This window comes from Pinus tabuliformis, chromosome 7 (genome assembly GCF_031772625.1).
Source record: "Pinus tabuliformis cultivar Carrire ecotype Pingquan chromosome 7, CPIR1, whole genome shotgun sequence".
Taxonomy (NCBI): Eukaryota; Viridiplantae; Streptophyta; class Pinopsida; order Pinales; family Pinaceae; genus Pinus; species Pinus tabuliformis.
The window spans coordinates 1,745,397,594-1,745,404,393 of record NC_142293.1 but is presented as its reverse complement, the minus strand read 5'-3'; positions in this window follow the sequence as shown (position 1 = coordinate 1,745,404,393).

Below are 6,800 nucleotides of genomic sequence, written 5' to 3'. Positions count from 1 at the left end.
AGAAAGGAGGTTCAAAAGGTAAAAGAAGCTAGAAAGGAAGGAAAATGGGCAATAATCAGAAATAGAAAAGCCTTTATTCGGGACAAAAACCAAAAAAATAGTAATCAATAGCAATTAAACATGCTCCGGATCCTTTCTTGGAACTGTCGGGGCTTCCCATGGAACAAAGGCCCCAAGCTATTTTGGATTTCAAATGATGTTGATATTATTTTGCTTGTTGAAACTTGGGAGCACGAAGAATCTAAGGTCCCTAACATAGATGGCTTTATGCTATGGTCTACATGGAACAAGCGATCCTCCCGTAGAGGCATTGGGGGAATAGCTTGTTACATTAAGAAGAACATCTCCCCCTATGTTAGGCTTTATAAAAACGACCCTTACAACCAATTTAGTTGGTTAGAGATCAGAGACATTAATAATAAAAAGTCCTACATAGCAATATGTTATTTCCCCCCCATTAACTCTAACTTCTATAAGAAGAAGAATCTAGATAAAACTAACCCTTACAATAGTTTAGAGAACGATATTTCTAGCCTAAGGAATGATGGTTATATCCTTTTAATAGGTGACTTCAATGCCCGAACTTCAAGCAACCAAGCTATTATTTTAAGCAATCGTTCCAACCCTAATCCTCTTTGGTTAGACGAAGACCCTACCCTCGCTAGTAGGTACAAAAGGAGCTCTGAAGACCTCGGGGAAAATTTATTTGGGTCAGAGCTTGTCAAGCTCTGTAGTGCTCAGGATCTCATAATTTGCAACGGTCTAAAAAAGTGGCCCAATTCCAGCAAGATGACCTGCATCCATGGACTTGGTAGCAGCGTGGTAGACTACGTTATTTCCGATCTTCCATTATACAATGAAATGATAAACTTTGACATCTTAAACGACCACGAGCCTGACTCCGATCATAGGCCTTTACTTATAACCCTCAATTTTGTCATGCATAGAGTTCCCATAGAAAATAATACTTACAACCAAAAGAACTTAATATTTGATAAAAATAAAAAGGACCTCTTTCTAAATGAATTAAAAACTAATTTGCCTCCTTTATCTAGTATAGATAACATAGAAGACCTATATCATAATTTTACTACGACCCTCTCATATTCTATTAAAAAGTTCTCAATTGAACTCTCAAATAATAAAAGAAATAGCAAAACCAATCCTTGGTATGACAAAGATTGTAAACATGCGAGGAGAGCAATTAAGGAAGCTGTTGATGATTCTCTTAAAATGGACAAGATAAGAATATACAAAGCCCTAATTAAAAGGAAAAAGAGGCAGTACATTCGTCAAAGACAGGAGAATCTCTTACACCTTTCTAAGGTAGCTCCTAAGAAATTTTGGAGGCAGATTCTGACTAGGAAGACTAAGGATAATAATAAAATTGCTCTTCACGATTGGAATTCTTATCTTAAAAAGCTTTATGAATCTCCTAATGTCACGGATAATTTGGAAACCCTGCTCACAATGAAAGAAGTCTTCTCTTTAGAAGACATTAAGTTTGGGGTTAATCGCCTCGCGAATGGGAAAGCTAAGGACATTGAAGGTTACCAGGCAGAAATCTTAAAAATTGGAGGCCCTGTCCTCATCCCCCACATCCACAAGCTTTTCAATCAAGCTGTTAAGCAAGGGTTCCCTAAACCTTGGACTGAGAGCCTCATTATCCCTATTTTTAAAAGTGGAGATACAAATAACCCCTCTAATTATTGAACAATTATGATCAGCCCTCTCTTAGCCAAATTATATGGTAGTATTCTGGAAAAAAAGTTAAGCATATGGCTTGAAAGTGAAGGTAAGCGGGCTAAAGGCCAAGCAGGTTTCAGAAGGCATCACTCAACAACAGACCACCTTGTTACGCTAAGGATCATTGCGGAGGAATGTCGTAATGATAAATCCAATTTATTCTGCTGCTTTGTAGACTTTAGAAAGGCTTTCGATACGGTTCCTAGATACAACCTTTGGAATAGGTTAGAAGAGCTAAAGGTTCCTCTTGAGTTAAGAGTTGCTGCTATAAGGCTATACGAGAATGTAATTGCCAAGCTAAAGAACAATGAGGGGTGGTCAAAAGATATTAAGTGTAACATCGGAGTTAAACAAGGTTGCCCCCTCTCCCCAACTCTATTTGGCATTTACATCGATAAGCTCGAAGGTTATTTAGAAGAAGCAGGATGTGGTGGCACAATCTTAGCTGGGATAGTCATTATCCTTCTTCTCTATGCTGACGATATTGTTCTTCTGGCAAGGTGCCCTTCTGATCTTGATAAGCAACTCAAGCTTCTTAAGGATTTCTGCTCTACCATGGGTATGACTGTTAACACAGACAAAACAAAAGTTATGATTATCAAATCTAAGAAGGACACTTGCGCTAATTTTACGTATGACAATAATAACTTGGAGGAAGTGTATTCTTACAAGTACCTAGGAATTGATATCCATCACAAGCTCAACTGGAACCATAGCATTGAGAAAAGGATCAATGGGGGATGGAAAGCTTATTTTTGTCTTGAAAATAATTGTAAAACAGAAAACCTCGTATTGTGGGATAAAAAGAAGTTCCTCTTTGAAACTTTAGTCACTCCTGTTATCTTATATGGCTGTGAAGTTTGGGGCTGCAGCATCTCCAGAGAATCGTGGAGGAAGATTGAGCAAATCCAGAAGTGTTTTATAACTTATAACCTGAAAATTAAAAGTAATACACCCTATCCTATTCTCCTTATAGAAGCAGGTCTTTCTTCTATTGAGAGCCTAGCTATGCTCAGGTTTCTGATGTACAAGCACAAGCTCAATAACATAGACAATCATAGACTTCCTAAGCTAGCTTTAAATTCCAGCCAAAATCACCTAAGGCTTAACCGAGGATGGCATAAGGACACAAGGGACTGGTTAAACTATTGGGATATCAATGAGAATGATGCTTTGCAAAACATAAATAACATTAAAGATATTGTTACTTCTAAGTTCAAAGAAAAATTGTGGTGTGAGAAAGATTTAGCGTCTAAAAGAAAATTAAGTTATTATAAGAAGGTCATCAACCCCACCCTTGAAGATCAAAAGTATCTCTCTATTCTAACTAGCTCAAAAAAGAAAATTAATATAGCAAAGATTAGAACGAATTCTCATGAGCTCCATAGTGAAACTGGCCGCTGGGTAGTTCCTAAAACGCCATGGATGGAAAGGATCTGCCATATTTGTGAGAATAGGAGCATCGAGGATGAAAACCACTTCCTCTTAGAGTGCCCTGCATACAACCACATTAGATCTCAATTTCACAACCTTTGTTACAATACTGACCTTCCTAGCCTTTTACAATGCCAAAATTATAGTGAACTCGGGAGGCTTCTCTCCAAGCTTTTTGAGCATAGGAATAAAATCTTAAATCAAAATAAATAATTTGTCTTTTTAGGTCCGATAGATCATTATTTGGTCTCAACGGACGTTAACCATCATCATCATCATCATCATCATTAGGTTATTAAGATAAAAGTTAGGATTAAAAAATAATAAATAAAATACTTTTAGTGGTTAGTTTAAAAAAATAATTTACTTATTTCTTTAAATTGTTTAATAATTATTGTTAATATTATACTTATCTATATATATATATATATATAGATATATATAAATTAAAATTATAATAATAAGTTGTTAGGGACGAGAATAAAAGTAATTTATTTATTTATTTATTAATAATCACATATATATATATATTCTAATTAAAATCATAAAGTTAGGGTTAAAAATCTATAAAGAAATAAAATAATTTAAATGGTTAGTTAGAAAAGGTAATTTATTTAATTTAATTAAATTATTTATTATTATATATTAATAATATAGTCTTGATATTAATATATTAATAATATTAGTAATATATTATATATATTAATAGAAATTAGTCTTTAAAAAAAAATACATAAATAAATAAATAAGTAATAAAATAAAAATTATATATATATATATATATATATAATAAGAGTTCAAAAACAAGGAGGAGGCAGAAAAACCGACTAAGAAGAGAGTGCTGGAATCCAGCACCTACTGATTTTCCAGCCATCATCTCTATTGAGATTGCTCGGCCTCTTTTCAATCTCAATAGCTTCCCTAAATTTACGATGATGGAACTGAGCAACTTTGGCAACAACCTTGGCCTCCTCAATACACACCTGATGCTTGGTCTTTTCCACATGCTCTGCCAATGCTGAAGACTTGGATCTCCCATGTCTTAGGTCGGCCGCATGTTCGCAGATCCTTTGATGGATGGAGCGCCCTGTTTCCCCAATATAGGGGGTCCCACATGAACAAGGGATCAAGTAGACACCCTTCATGTCCTTAGGGTTAACGGGATCCTTCACCGATCGAAGGGAATTGCGAATGGTGCTGAGGGGCCTAAAGGTTGAGGGAATATCATACCTTTTAAGGATCCGAGCAATCTTGTCCGTGGTTCCTTGGACATAGGGAAGATGGACACCTAGACGGCGCTCTTTTGGCTCTTTCTTAATTAACGCATTTTTAGAGGCTTTACGGAAAGCCTTCTGACCTAGGCGCCTACTATATCCATTCTCCACAAAGACATTAAGGAGATGGGATCTCTCCTTATCAAAGCTCTCACAATCAGAGATCCTAAGGGCACGAGTAGCGAGGGTGTTAAGAACACCCAACTTCTGAGCAGGGAAATGATGGGAATCGGCATGAAGATACTGCTCAGTATGCGTCTTCTTTCGGAACACAGAGTGGGAGAGATATCCATCCTTACTCCGAGATATAAGAATATCCAGGAAAGGGAGGCAACCATTGACCTCTTTTATGGATCACAAAAGCCTCAATTCAACTATTAAATACAAGATATTTCACAGGATTCATATGTTAAGCAAAGTGCAGACAAGTATTTTCTTATGTTGTTGTTATCTTTCTTAAAGTTTTTCCACAATGTATATCCGAATCGGAATGTTTTAACTGGAGTATTATCTCAGAATTTGTTTAAATACACTCTGTTTTAATAGTTAGGCATAAAAATGTTTTCTGCTGATATCTAAATTAAGGAATTCTTAATTGCTCCTTAGTTTAGATTGTCTCTTTATAATCTATAGCAAAGGATTCTTTATTTCCCTTTGTTTTTGATCACCCTCTGTTCCTTGTTTAAGTCTCGGTCTTAGAATTCTTGATTGCTCTCTCACCCTGATTCAAACCATTTCACCCCTCTGGCCCAAAGATCTGCACTCTACTCTGCTATCTTGCCCTTTGAACATTCCCTTTAGTGAGTTAATCCCAGTTCCGCTACCCTTCTGTTGACTCCATAGCCCAATGGTCTAAAGACATCATTCTATCCATCTGTTTTAAGGATTCCACCATCCAATCTTCAATACAAATCAAAAACCCCCCTGAACATTCATAACTAGCCTGAAATCCCAACAAACAAAGCTAAATCATATAGAGAGAGCACTCTCTGAGCTTAGGTTGGCGAGAGCCTATGCCCAAAAGTTGGTTTATGGTTACCTCGACCATTTTCTTTCTTCTGATAACTTCTAGAGAAAATTCTGAGTGATAACATAGTGGCGACCATACTGGGCACATCGAATCCTCAATCCTAATAAAGCTTGAAGAAATTCTAAATCTACATTTTGTGCCTCTTAAAGTCATTTGTTAGAAGTTATCTTGAAAAAATCTCACAAAAACAATTCAAAAATTTGAAATTCTAGCTTCTAGGAAGACTCATTTTACTAGGGCTAATCCAGACCCAAACCCTGCCCTAGTAGATGATAATCCTAACCTAATTTCAAGAAAATCCAAAAAAGAAGAAAGTTCAGTTAGCCAGATACCATTAGTTAAAGCTAATTCATGTCCTGATGAATGGTTATTTTTAGAAGAACTACCATTTGATGTGCCATTTGAACATTCATTATTTAGAACAAAATCGGAAAATGCACTCAGTGAAACTATTCTAGATCCTGATTTTATTGCAGACCTTGAAGTTCAATAGGCCAACAAATCCATTGATGAATACATTCTGAAATCTCCACAATCATCCATTAATACTGCCACTAATCCTTGCACTTAAAAGTGCAGATATTCTCAACAAGTGCCTCTACAATTATACTACTAAGAGGATGGTTCATTCATGAGTTGATAGTCGGGAAGAGATTTGTGTGGTAACTAGTACAAATTCCTTCCTATATCTTTTATTTTGATCTCTTCCTTCTACATGTGTGCCTTACTAAATACTTTCATATCAAAAGCTAATTATCCCGACACTAACCACTGATCACTATTAACACCATCTACTGGTACAAATTTAGCAGTAGAACAAAACAAGGAAGACATTACTCAAAGTTGATATAATTTTATTAGTTCACGAGCTGCAGGGTATGTTGCCTGTCAATATGCAACTAAAGAGTCTTCCATAAATTAATGCATTAAAAACACAGATTACCATTAGTGACATCTTCTGTTAGAGGTTAAAAGCATTCGGTTTGTGACTATTTGCATGATATTGTCAAGAATGTAATGTGCAGACTCAAACATTAATGTGTAGCATGTGAGATAAGCATGACAGGTGAGGTAGATATTCCTTAGGTTACTATTAAATGATCTTTATGTTGTGGACTTAATGGATCCCACACTATGAAATTGAAAGAAAATACCTATATGGTGACCTTATTTGGCCAAACCTTCTGCATCCAATGATCAAGCTATTTTTTTGTAAACTTAGAAATCTAGATGAAAATCAATGGCTAATTATCCCAACACTAACCATTGATCACTGTTAACATCATCTGTTGGTACACCTGTAGAACAAACGATGA